Source organism: Rousettus aegyptiacus, unplaced genomic scaffold (assembly GCF_014176215.1).
Source record: "Rousettus aegyptiacus isolate mRouAeg1 unplaced genomic scaffold, mRouAeg1.p scaffold_m13_p_7, whole genome shotgun sequence".
NCBI classification, from domain to species: Eukaryota; Metazoa; Chordata; class Mammalia; order Chiroptera; family Pteropodidae; genus Rousettus; species Rousettus aegyptiacus.
In genome coordinates, this window is record NW_023416310.1 from 30865071 (window position 1) to 30879665 (window position 14595).

At 33.2% G+C, this 14595-nt stretch overlaps 1 protein-coding gene and 1 pseudogene across 34 annotated transcripts in view; one reads left to right on the plus strand and one right to left on the minus strand.

The window, feature by feature from the left end:
* NRXN1 (neurexin 1) overlaps positions 1-14595 on the minus strand; it is a 1005516-nt gene that overhangs the window by 339572 nt on the left and 651349 nt on the right. The gene's annotated exons all lie outside the window — the stretch shown is intronic.
* LOC118605896 lies at positions 14016-14134 on the plus strand (annotated as a pseudogene).

Below are 14595 nucleotides of genomic sequence, written 5' to 3' on the forward strand. Positions count from 1 at the left end.
AAAAAGTGAATCATGCATATTTTAACATTCCACATTCAACTGTATTTACTGTTCCTGTTTTCCATGCCTTAATTTTTTCTCTGCCCTCCACTGGGTACAGGAGCATGTGGCTCTCAATTATTAGGCTTGAATTTCATCATTTCTGCTCAACTTTGATCGACAGTGCAAACCACACCATCAACTCAGATGGCCATCTCCTAAATTCACGGTTTATTATAAGGAGCAAGAAAGCTTGGATAGGCTAATAAAAATACATCCCTACTACTAAAGGATCATTAGTCAATACTGTTCATATTTCTTATATTTTCTGTACCCAATATTAAATTAAAATCAAAAATAAAGAGAAATATTAAATAGTTGATTAATATTATCATTTTGGGGAAAAATTTGCTTATTAATACAATTATATTAAGTAAAAAGAATATGAACAATAAATTTGAACTTGCACTCCAATATTGTTGATTTCAATCTTGTCTTATGAAAAAATCTTTCATAAATGTAGATTCTGAATTTTGTTTTATTCTTCCATTGCTTAATTTATCGAATTCCAGTCTTCTGAGATTTGCAGACTGATTTAACTTGAAAAGGCAATTTGACAAAAATAACTTGAAATTTCAGTGAGAATGAAGAATCGCTCTGTAAAGAGCAAATAAATCAGTAGGCATAAGGGAATCTCACAAAATTGCAATGCAGACCACTTCATAAATGAGTAAATCCTAATTTTTTATTGCACTGAAAGACAATTAGAGATAGAACGAATTAATACTTATTTGTAAAAAGCCTGACTAGTTTATGGCAATAATGTCCCTGGAATTTTCCACAAAGTTATTTGAATACAGCATCACCTTTAAATCTGTCTTAATAACCAGCATATGCAAAACATGGAATGACTGCTTTATAAAAGCCATTACTCCAGATGCTGTGACTAGGTGAACCATTTCCAGGCAAACCATGTTAGTAATACTCACTGTGACAGTATGAAGATGAATGGAATGCTTTGGTTTTATGCCTACTTGATATGCAATCATTTTTGATAAATTATAGATTGATTGCATTTAATTATAGAACTACCATACTCATTAAGTATTCCAAGCCTTTGTCATTCATCCATCTAACTTTCTACATGAGGAAAGCCTGAGAAAGTAAGTGAGGGAAGACAATGCTTCAAAAGTTAACTGACTTCAAGAAATTGCCGCAAGAGGTGCTTAGGGTCTTTGATGAAGAGCCACAAAACATATCTGAGTTTTCAGTTTTCTGTAAATACAAATAAGAACTGTTTGTTTGTTACTATAATTTTCTCTTTTAATTCACAGTACTACCCTATAAAATATACATCATTCTCTCTATTTTACAAGCATGAAAACTAAAGCTCACTAAAATTATAGGTAATTTTCACAAAGTAAATTATGTAAAGGATGCAAGTTCAAACCTAGGTCTGCCTTATTTCAAAGTTTGCATTGTCTTTCCACTCCACCATAACACCTCACAATAGAAGCCTCAAGTGTCAAGAATCAACAGAAACATCTGGCAATAATTTAGTCAAGATATAACTAATTCCTGGAACAGCTAGATATGCTATAATAGAAAGTCTAAACTGAAGTGATTATAATAATGAAATAAATTCGTGACAGAGACTCAGAAAAGGGGGGTTAATTTTTTCTCGCAATGTTGAGAAAGACCTTTCAAAAAGGTCAATTCAAATGGCTCTCGAAGGATGAGCAGGAGTTAAACCATGTCTATGGCAAAATAGGTGACCTCGGTGAAGGATTAGAAGACACAAAAACCAGGCACCTGACATGCTCAGGGAATCAAGCAGTCCGATGGGGCTCAGAGGTAGTTTCCTTTTTACTCTCCCTTCTTGATTAGCACCTCTCAATCCCTTAGCCTTTCCTAATAAGCCTAACTTTCTACTAATATTAGTAGAAAATTAATAGAAAGAGGTGATTTCAAATAACAACTAATTCAAAGATGATGTTACCATAAGTGTTAAAGTGACAAAGAACTAAAACAAAGATTGTGAAGTCTCCTCTTTGATTCTTTTATGCAAGATCATGATGTCTTTACATAATAATAATAAATAAATAAATATCTATATAAATATATATTTATATATTATATATATTTATGTTTTAAAGGCACAGATTTATCAGAGAGGAAAGAATAAAAAATTAACACAAATTGAATATAAAAATAAATAAATATTTAGGCACTTCTACGCTCTACTCTTGCAGGACCTCTCTAAATTGATAAAGTTCTTTATAGACCACGCTAAATCACCAAGTTAAAATGTTCATAGAACCTGAAAAAGATATTTTATCTTCCACTTCTTTTCTCCCCAAGAGAAAGATTCTACTTTCAATTAGTAAATACCTTTCTGTTTAAGAGTTCCTCAGACACGGCTTCTGAAATTTCTGCCAAGTACGCTACTTTAATAATTTCTTACATAATCTATTTATAATGCCTTATTCCACATACAATGTTTGGGAAATGAATGAAGCATAGTTGTCTGTAGATATATTTCTTGCCTCTTGCAAGATTCTTAAAATTTACTTTTATGATTAAGAGGTGTCTTTACTGCTAACCCAAGTCACTCAAACTTTCCTTTTGAAATGAACATTTATTTCAGATAATACATGCTCTCTATGGGTAGCCTGTCCACTTTTCAAATGTAATGATCCTGTCTTCTGTAGATATGAAATTTTCAAAAGATATTGGCATAATGCAGGAGAAAACACCATCCTTTTATTATGTTTAAAATTGATCTGACCTCAAGCTAGCACTTTGGGGAATTAGGCTACATAATCATGTAGACTCTTTCAGGAAATGGCTTATTTATGGATTTATTTTTTATATACAGAATATTTCACACTTCTGGCTTTATACAATTGAATCGTCTCTTCCTTTCCAATGTTTCTAAAGTAGGAAAGCTATATATGGCAGCAGAATTGAATTTCTACATCAGCTAGAAATATGTCCTTGGCTATATACTGGCTCAAATGATGATGCATTAAGTGTGCACATATTCCATATTTGTATCCAGTTCTAGCAGATTTTTGCAGTTCTCATTTACTGAATGAAGTAATGCTAACGATGGTTTCATACCCTAGTCATTGCCAAATGTTAAAAAGAAAAACAAAAAATCACTTTAAATTTTTTGAAAAATGTTTTTTTCTGAGGAATTAGTATATTTGTCCTCTTGGATAATAAAAGTTAGTAAGTCTGCATGTGTTTTCTCTACAACTTAGTTCTACTTAGTTGCTCACCATTATTCCAGTACATTTTCATTAAATAAACCACACTAAGTCCATTGAATGAATAACAAGCTCTCATTTTGAAGAATGAATTTCTTATTATTTGAACTTGTTCCCTATTCTTAAAAAGCTGTAGGAAGATATGTGGTTAACAGGTACATCCACATAAAAGCAATAAAATATACTCAAACTAAGTTGCTGCTCTTCTCTGCTCCAGCCCTTTTGAAATAGCTGTTTTAAATAAAGCCTATTTCCTTGGGCTAATAAACGATCTATAATCCATTAAGCCTTTATGAACAAATATAAGGCTTCTGAAATTAGTGCTTGGGGAAGAGAAAGCCAAATGATGGATTTCAAAGAAATATAAAAGTAATTAAAGAAGACCAAGGATCAAACTCTCATCACCATAATGATTCCTAGAACAGAACCTTCTAAATGGGCATTTGGCAAGTTTATATATTATCTAGCCTAGAAGATGGAAGAGAGAGCAGGAAATAGGGTAAGAAAATTAATTTAGAAAAGAGTTAGGATAAAGCAATAAGAGAAAAAAATAAGAATAGCTTTAATACATATTTATAAGCTAAAGCAAAATCAGGAAAGTTAATAATACCTGGTTATCAACAATGATTTGAGATGTTCTTATGTTCATGTGCCTGAAAAATGAAGAATTACTTTTCTCCCATGCATTCCAGTGTACTATGGAAAATCAGTACCACAAACTACCAGCTTTGGGTAGGAAAGCTATCTTTGTGCTGACTCCATGTGAGTTTATCCATGACAAAGACTAATAATAAATGCCCTCCTAATAAACTTTTTCTTCTATTTCTCTTGTAGAGATAATGAAACTTGGAGCTGGGGTCATGGCCATGAGATATAAAGACGCAAATTTCCAGGCTCCTTTGAAGTTATGTATGGCCATGTGGCTAAGTTTTGGCCAACAACGAGTGAGTAGAACGAGAGCAACTTCTATGTCATGCCCTTAAAGGGTAAGCTGGCTTTCTCCTTCCCTTTCTATGAGTGTATCCACCTTGGACCAAGCAGATGAGGACAGTCCCTTAAGGTTATTGGAAATAAAAGACAAAATTCTAAAAATTCTGCAGAAAAGAGCCACATGCTCAATTTGTATTGCTCAGAGATCAGATTTTATTGCTCAGATTCTTATGTGAGAGATAAACTTTCATTTTAAGCCATTTTTAATTTTGGTCCCTTTCACCTGCAGTAGAACCTATACAGTAACAGTAAGCACTAACCTTGTGCCAGGCAGTTTTCTAGGTGTGTTTAATATATTAACTCATTAAATAATGCAATTATTTATTATCTGTTATCTACATTTAAGCACAAGAGAGGTCAAGTAAGTGATAAATCAAGGTCTGACTCTAGGCAGTTCAGCTCTAGATTCTGTATTCTTGCTTGGTCACAACATTCAGTATAATGCTATAAATTTACCAAATATTAAATATTTGTTTAATAAATTAAGAGGTAATCTGTTTAAAACTGTTTAATTGTATTTAGAAATAACATGTATAGATTTTTCATTGCAATCACTGACATTCCTCTTCTGCAAGGGAAAAATGATCACTTTATATGGTCAGCATTAAGGAATGAATTCATAAAGATTCCTTTTGTAGAGATTCAGGTTTTCAATGTTTCAATAATGAATGGCCATTTTGCTTCAGATAACTAAAGTTTCAAAAGTGAAAGAAGAGCCACAGGGCTTTCTGTTTTCTTGAAATAATGAAGAATTTAACCAATATACAATGGGAGCAAATGATTAATTGTGGACTCAAGACATAATTTTGTCAGTCATCTTAATTGACAGTTATAGATCATAATATCTACCACACCAAAAGCCAAGAATTTCTTGATTGACAATTAAATATTTAGACCAATACTATTAAGTTAGCTTCTATCTGTCATTTTCCATTTTGTAAAATGCATTGAAGTTATGATTTGTAAACCTGGAAGTTGTACTAATAGCAACTTTAAGCAGGTATATTAATATGCTATATTTTAACAGACATTCTTACAAATTGCAGGAATACTTCTGTTCTGCAAATAAGTATCTAACACATGACTAATATCTTCCATTATGCCAGTTTCAAGGAGAACATCATTTTATTGCAGCTATTGGTCAGTAACATAGTTAGAAATATCTCTACATTGTGTTAATTGCATTTTAAAGGGAAAAGAGATAAGTAACAGTTCAGAATATGTTGCCAATTTGAGAAATAAATCTGGATTATTTGCTAGAGTCTGCTAGATCGTTCATCTATCCATCCACAATATATATTCATTTTTAAGAGTTTGAAAAGAAGTTTAATTGAACTCAAGTCCAAAAGTAAAACTTCTGAACTCAGCTTGTCTAGAACACCACATATAGTTCAAAAAATCTGGAAGTGCAGTACTATAAATCGATCTTTTGATCTTACTTGAGTAAGAAGAATAATAATCTAATCTGTCCATTTTTTCCCCTCTAAGCATATATAACTCCAGAACATGTCCAATTTGTTCACAGCATCATTAATTAGCAGTCTTTATCTTCACTCCACACTTCAATTTTCACATTTCTATCCTTGAATTGCATACTTACATTAAAATGTATAATTTTTAGAATGAAGACTGTTAACTAAGAATGACGAGTTTCTGGTAAAACTATGCTTATTAGTTTTCTCAATACCAATACTGTTTGGGTGGAACTGACAAACTAATTGAAACTCATTCAAGTTTTATTAATCACATTTCAGAGTGGCCGCACTTCTCTTCTGCAGCTTTCTATTCTTTATATCCAACTTAAGTCAGTATCATGCATTAATCGTGATGTGTGTGTCATACTTACATACTTCAGCAACCGGTTATCCCTCTGAACAACAGCACTTTGATTCAAGCTCTAAAGACTCTTTCTTATAATATTCTCTGAAAACCTCTCACGTGTATCTCAGTGTAATGAACACTGTTAATAAACAGGCTATGCTACAAAAATTGGTATTTTTGTAACTAAGCCAAAGTTTATTGAAAAACATCTTGACTTTTGTTGTTAAAAATCACAAAACCAGAGATCTACTCATCTCTATTTTTAAAATACATTTTAGGTACAAAATAATTCCGTTTATGTTTCAATACTAACTATCCTATGAAATATACTGGTTAAGTATAACTCCATAATTATTCATTGAAATTTTTTGGCCTCTTCCCTGTATTTGCAAAATGTGAGACTCCCAAGCATACCCCAGCAGAGTTTTATGTTGCAAACAAATTCCTGATAATTTTAATATATAATGTGTTTGTCTATATAGCTTCAGACAAAATACCATTTTATAGATCATAACAGTACTGTAAACATATATAACTTATCCCAATTAGCTGAAAGTCCTGACACAGAAGATCAGAGCCATAGATCTATTAAGATGCAGCAGAAAAGATGTGGCATATTGAAAAGCTGGTTATATTCATCACGATTACGAAAACTGAAAAATATGTGTTCTCGTGTTATCTATTCTGGACAAAATGCTTTTTCTGACCTGGCATACTGAATTCAATTGTCAACCAAACCCTTGAGAGACAAACTCAAAATGTACCCAGAACTCTGCACATTAAGTAAACTGTTGATAGAATACAGTGGAGATCAAGGACAATGTGGTCTATTAAATAAACTAAAAAGGCAGAAAGGATTGGAAATTTTCTAGGCCCTCTGGAGATTTGAACTAGCTTTGATTAAGTGGGAGCCAAAAAGATTCCAAAGATCAAGGAAAACCCAGGTAGTAGTAGTAATGAAGTATAGATATATGTAGTATACATTCCTTCTATAAGCAATGAGTCAAAAGTCCCCAGGAGCCAACTAAAGGATTTTCAGCACTGGTGTTCAGGGACTTCATTGCTCTTTGCAGCTGAGTAAGATACAAACAAAAATGCTCCTCCTTTCTACTTGAACCCTAGAGAAAAGCCATTTTACAGATCTATAGAAGCACATTTTACAAATTAAAGTCTATTTTTTTGTACCTCCTTAAATTTCCCTCCTTTTATTATAAATGTGTTATATTCAGAAGATTGGGTTCTAAGTAATCATTATGAAATGTAAAGTACTCATCAGTATTCAGTTATGCTAAACACATATTCATCTTCCATTAATATAAAGGTACATGTTGATCCAATTGCAGTTAGTTTAACTCAGTAAAATTAACTTGCATCCACATTACCACCAGACAAATAAGTCAACACTGTTTTAAATACGATTTTAGAGATTCAAAGGATTATTTTTAACAAACCGAAATAAGTCACAGAGCTATCAACTTATTTAAATAATATTCTTCCTGTAGGTTGAACCAAGAAGGTAAATTAAAGTCAAAATGACTGCTAAATCTTTAAAAACTCCATGTACAAATGTTTTGGGGGCCCTAAAAATCAAATAGCAATTAAACTTTCTAACCTTATTTTTAATGTGTTCATATGATTCTAGTGATAACCCAATACCTAGGTTTAAAATTTTAAAAATATATACTAAGCACATACCAGATATAAGAAAAATGTTACTTATTAAATTAAGGATTCAAGTCCAGTTTCAGGCCAATTGATTCATAACACTTTAAATTTTAACTTGAATCATTAACGATTAATGATTTGTTACCAGTTTCATTGAAATCAAATGACAAGTTGATATAGCGCTAATAAGCACGGGTCATAAATTTAAGAAAAGTCTACCTGTAGCTTGTTTTTCTCAATACTGTTACCAAAGTCCATGCTTTGAAAAATTTGAACTGCTTTATTGTAGGAAACACAAGTCAGTCTCTTCCAAATTGGAATCCCTAATGTTCCTGCCCTTGGGAGCTCTAAAGAAGGGAGAAACTATCTATGCATTTTCCTGTCCCTCCACACAAGAAGGACTTTTAGAAATAACCCTTTCTTTCTTTCATAGTCAAATTGACCCTATCTTGATTGTTCTTGGATGAATTGCCCCACTTGTTGCGTCATGGTTGTATTATATAAAATGAACAAGAGAAAAGCAATGGCAACCCAAGGCTAGCTTATTATTCAAGAATGACTACTTTAAAAATCGAAGCAAATAACAAAAAGAAGCTTTTAGATTTCTGTTTTACAAGATAATTAATCATTGAATAAGTAGATTAATCTATTGGGACTTTAAAGAATTAAAAGTGGGACACCCTAAAAAAAATTACTTGGTACAAAGTAAGAAACTAACATCACTGAATTCATTGAGCTGTCTGGAGCTGTCCTTTAAGTCACTATGGTATTGGACTTAATAGGTAACATATGACTTAACATATGACTGATTAATTCAAGATGGTGTCACCTGTGACCCCTAAGAAAACAACCATCTCTTTAAAAGTCACCCTGAAGCTGATGTTCAGATGTGCATATGAAGCCTTTTGTCTTTAGACTTAGCAAATACCCAGCTCAAAAATAATTTTCAATCAGAAGAGAAGCTATTTTATGGATAAAAGGTTATGAATTTCACAGCTGACTTGAGATCTACTCAAGCCAACAACACTGGTTTCTACTTTGCAAGTCGAATTTGTTCTGTCAATGAAGATTTCTCAGTAAGTAACTTTTCCTTTCAAAGACCAACTTAGATTTCAAAGAAACATTTACATTTTTTAATACAAATCAAGTCACTGCTTATATTAGCTCAAATTTACAATTGACACACTTTGTGCTCCTTCTACACATCAGTTACAATGGAAACAGACTTGATTTCTAACTTTCAGTACTGACATTTTTTAATGTAATCAAAATGCAGAAGTGTTGGTTTCAATGGAGTACTAAACTGAAGAAAAGATTGAGACCTAAAGTGGCTTTTTGTTGTTATGTGTGTTACTGGGTCTTTTTAAAAACTAGCTCTTCAGCTTCCTAACTAATATATAACAATACTGATGCCCTTTTTAGAAAATGTATGCATGAAAAAAAATGAAGTACTGTCTACTTTAATTTGTGCATTTATTTTCTTCCTTTTATTTGGTTTCTGGTTTATCATCATTATAATGTTTTAAAAGCTTAAGGATATGTCAGATTAGGTAAAGATCAAGAAGAAGCTTAACTTTTTGATTGGGGGAGTCCTCTAATTGTGATAGTCTTTATACTCTGAAAGGCGCTTTAATTAGTAACTAAGTGATGAGAGTCCATTTTAAAATAGGCTCTAATTGGCATTATTCCTGGTCATCTGAATAAACGTAGACACTTGTAAATGAAATGGCAATAGATTTAATTGCTCATTCTGAATATTCATAAAAGACAGACCTTGCCTCAAACCCAGTTTAGACTCTAAGCAATTTCATTTTTCATTATAATTGGTGATCAGGCCCAACATACTGAAACCACATCTATGTAAAAACAGCACCAAAGGATTATTTTCATGATTCCTGTTTTATTCTCAAATGATACCGAAATGATTTGATTTAAACCATGATCCATTGAAATGACTAATGACTTTCAGTGTTTCCCCTTATCTTTTCTCTGGATTGATATGCAAATATCTGGAAAGGGTGGGTGAACATTAGAAAAAAATAAATGAAAAAAAGAAAAGAGAATGATAAGCTCCAGGCTATTGGTGATAAAACTTTCTTTTGAAAACTGCCTCAAATAAAATGACCTGATTCATGGAGTTCTGTCCACACTGTATTTAAGCTGACATTCATATTTATTGAGAGGCAGTATATGCAATGCTGAAGAACAGGGAGGGCAGGAAGTCAGGCAGATTTTAGTTAAATGATCTGAGCCCATCACTTATCCAGCAGTGGGACCCTTGAGCGAAATACTTAATTTCTGCTAGTCTCCTATTCCCCACCTGTAAAATGGAGATAGATTGCTAATCTTAAGGATTTGGGAAGGATTAAATGAGATTTGTTTGTAAAGCACTTAATGAAATGTTAGATACATAAGAGCTGCTCTAAATATTAGCTATAATTTTAGGATCTAATATAAAAGGATCCCTCTCTTTAAGAAAAAAAAACAACAACATTGAATAAAAAGGGAGGTGTTTTCTCAATACTTAAATTGCCTAGGGTTGGACTTTTGATCTAAGGTCCTTTCTGATCTACAGATTTGTTATTTACTACATTTTTTAATGAAGACAGTTAACTACAATTGGGTTACACTGATCTTATTATTTAGAACTCAAAAATACAGGATGTAAAACAAGATATTCTTACATCCAAATTTAAAAATACTCAAACATCAATGTCTTTGAATTATACTATATAGCTTTTTACTGGGCCACACAGTTCCTTTCTTAAATTGGTGGGAAATCAGGAATCTCGTTTCCAATGCCACCTCTGCTGCTAATTTTAAGTGCCTCAGTCTCCTTCATCTGTAATATGAGTTTGGACCTCTTAAGTCCCCTTCAATGTGTCTGGGAGCTGTTTTAGAATGTAACCCCAATGCAATTTATGAGGAAAAAAATCCATCGCCTCCGATATGCAGTGAATCTATATATGAAATTTTGGCCTGGTTTCCTCTGGCAGAGTGCATGGTGGGCACTCTTTTAGTTATGCAGAAAATCAGGCCACAATGTCACACAGGAAAAGAGGAGAAGCGACATGCTCCCAGCCTGCATCGTCTAGACTAATTTTCCTGTTCCCTTTGATGCTACCATGGGAGCTTTGCCAGCTGCCTCTCTGGAAACAATTATTAATTGCACTTGCTCAAATTAGAACTTCCTCCACGGTCCCCTCCAAGACCACACTACAGCACTGTTCTGGGATCCTAGATAGAGTAACTCAAAAAAATTCCCATTCTTCCCCCTTCCAAACAGGTTTCCTGCAGATAGACTCATTGGGTAAAACTAACCTCATGACATGTCTGGTTCTTGTTTTAGGGCTAAAGGCCTGAGGGGTGCATTAAATAAAATAGAACTTGTCATGTCATCAGTTCTAGACAATATATTATGTACTAATCGAGAGAAATATTTGCCTTTGAAATATAGCATTTTGTAATTTTTAGCACAATACTAGGTATATAGCAGGAATTCATGCTTGATCAATAATAATTGGCAAGAGACTCATCTTAAAAGGGTTTCGAATTGCGCTAACATCTATCACACACTAGAATCATTTTTTTAAAGTTTGATCTATCACTAAGATTTTGCTGGGTTAATCCTGCAAGATACAACCTGGTCTTTTGCTTTTTCAAGAAAAAAATAGATTAGGACTCTGAAGACTGAATGTACACTTCTGAGCTGCCTTTGCACAATACACGCAAAGTTCCTAACTTTCAAGATGTATCAGCTACAGTTGTGGATACATGCAGGCCTGAGATCTGTGAGTGGATTTTATTTCTTGGTTAGGCAGGATTAAGGATTGATAAGTTTAAATTCTAATCAGCTTTGTACTAGGACAATTATTTAACTTCTGTAGGCCTCAGTTTTCTCATCTAGAAAATGGAGAAAATGTTAGTACCTAGCTCACAGAGTTATTATGTGGCTTAAATGAAATAACATGTAAACTCAGTTATTGTGAGGCTTAAATTAAGTAAAATATTGAGCACATTAGCAAGAAGGTAGTAAGTATTGAGTAATTTTGTAGTTTTTCTACTATAAAACTAGAAGAAATTTTCAAATAAGTCAGTTTGAATCACAGACCTTCATCCTCGTGGAAATAACATTACTCCCCCAAATGTTGGCTCCCAAATACCCTAACCTCTTGGGCTACAGTTCCTGTTGATATGTTCTCAGATCATGTTTTAAAGAGTTCTCTGCACAGAGCAGTGAGCATCGTCATTCATTTATTGCAGTATGGGATAAGAAGAGATGTATTAAATAAACTGCTTTTATACACTGCAGTTCCCAAGTACACAGCCTTGTGTTTTAGGCCATAAGAACTAATGAAGGTAGAAACATGAAAAGTGGAAGAGAGAAAAATAACCTTCCCTTTATTTATAAATATTTATCATATTTAACTGAAATGATAATGACAATTTTTTTCTTAACCCTGTAAACTATGTATAACCTATCTTCTGATATATTTAGGAAAGAAAATATCAATAACCAGCAGATTAATATACTGTCACACAGGATCAGGATTCAACCTGTCAACTTTTCTCAAATACTTAAGAGTTTTTTGGTTGTCTTGTTATTTTGGGAGGGGTGTTGCTTTTGTTCTTAGTTTGTCGTTTTTGACATTACTTTACTTCCATACGATCTTGTTTCTTGCTACTCAGTGTGGTCCCAGGGAGCTTGGAGAAATGCAGAATATCAGATCTACAAAAGGAGATTCCGCATTTTAAAAAGATATCCCGGTATGCTTTAAAGACTGAGTACCTACATATTAGCCAATTGCATTGATGAGGATTATTTTCATCTCCTCTTACCCATAGTCTAGTTAACTGAAACTAGGAATTAAGTAATTGATTTTCTACAACTGGTTCTGATATTTTGACCCAGGTGGCAAATGATCAATCACGGCTCATCAAGCCTTTCATGGCATTTTTCTTGCTGCCATCTATTATAGATATTTTCAAAACTGTCATATCTTCATAAGTACCATGAAAACTACTCATGTGCAGAAAACTGCCTCATGCTTGCAGCTTTAAGTAGAATATTTATTTATTAAATATTTATTTTTTAATCAAAATGATATTAGACTTCAAGGTCAGACTACAAGTATTTACTCAATACTAAGTGTAGTTAAAATATAGTTTTAATGCTTCAGGCTCCATCTTAAGGCCCAGGAGCAAGAAGAAAGGAAAGAGTGTCTTACTCCTGTTAATACTGGGCCATGTATCAAGGCAAGAGTATAAGCCCACTAGGCAGCTCATGGAGTATTTTGATCAAGGTTGTTTACTGTCTCCTACTTTCACTTCTTGGATAATCTAACTGGCCACTTGGAACATTTCACCTTACAACTGGGGAGAACAAATGTCTAGGTCTTTAACATATTCATATTCATAGAAAACTAAAATTGCAGCTCTGTAAAGGGACAAAAAATAACTAACAGCCACTCAGTATATTTCATTCAGAAGGAGGCTTTGAAAGAAGCAATGATCCTTTGTGCCCAAGGCTGCTCAATTTGAACTCTGCATCCTGTATTCTCTGAAATGATATTTTGTTTCTGTTTGGATTCCGGACTGTTAAAATAGAGTCCTCCTCAGGCAAATGCACAAGAATAAAGCATGTTTTGTCCTCAAATGACTTTCCTTATAGAATGTTCTATGGATTTGAATACTGTTATTACTTTGAAAATTAAAACAAATAATCAATGTAATACTTTTAGAATTATTAGAGAACATATCCAAATTTAATAAACTATATGTTAATTTTCAGTGCCATTTTTGAAAATGTATTTATGCATAACAATATATGTTTATACAATTGATATAAACTAATTGAAAGAGAAAAGAGGATTTGAGAAAAAGAGACTAGCAGATCAGAGAGAGATCACATCTTATTTATAAAGTATTCATAATTATCATTTGGGGGATAATGGTTGATTTTTTAGAAAATATTACTTTCATAATATTTTTCATGTAAAACACTGAAGGAAACAAATGCAGTATCTTATAATTTGTATAAGTTCTCTTTTCTCTTAGATAATGATACAGGATACATAATCATTAAAACCTTTAGATAAATCTTTGCACCAAAAATAAACAGGATTAAAAACAATGTTAACGTGGGAAAAATCAGCTAAAGAGAGTAATGCCATCTACTCTTCTATTAAATAGGAAACTATAAAAACATGCTTTCAAAACTATTATGATCGTCAAAAGTTGAACCATCTATTTCTTAAAACGAAACTAGTTTCAAAAAATGCTTCATGACTCTACAGCCATGCTACTCTGAACAAGCCCGATCCCATCTGATCTCGGAAGCTAAGCAGGGTTGGGCCTGGTTAGTACTTGGATGAGAGACCATCTAGGAAGACCAGGTGCTATAGGCATAAAAAATAAAAAAAAATAAGGGATTATAAACTGACAAGGTCTTTGCAATCTGTGAGGTCAACCAAGGGTTGCCTTGCCCGTCTCCCCACCCCCCAAATAAAAATGCTTAATGAATTCACAGTGGAGTTCCATTATGTTCAATTTAACAAATTATATAACACACACACACACACTACCCCCTCCCACATAGAAGAGCAAATGCTCCCAGATAGTAACTTACCAAAAGGTGAGTCTTTATTTACAAACTAAGAATGTTGATTTGAACATTTAGAGGTATGCACTGTCGCAGATAGTGATCTATTTACAGTGGGTAAGTTGTGATTCCCAAAGGGCTCTTAAACCCTTATGAGACCAAAAATGAATAAGTCCTGCACTGATGATTCAGTCCTGGATGAATCATTCTAGCCAGTCAGGACCTCTTCTCACAACCACACCAGAGTAGGTGAATTTATGATATTAT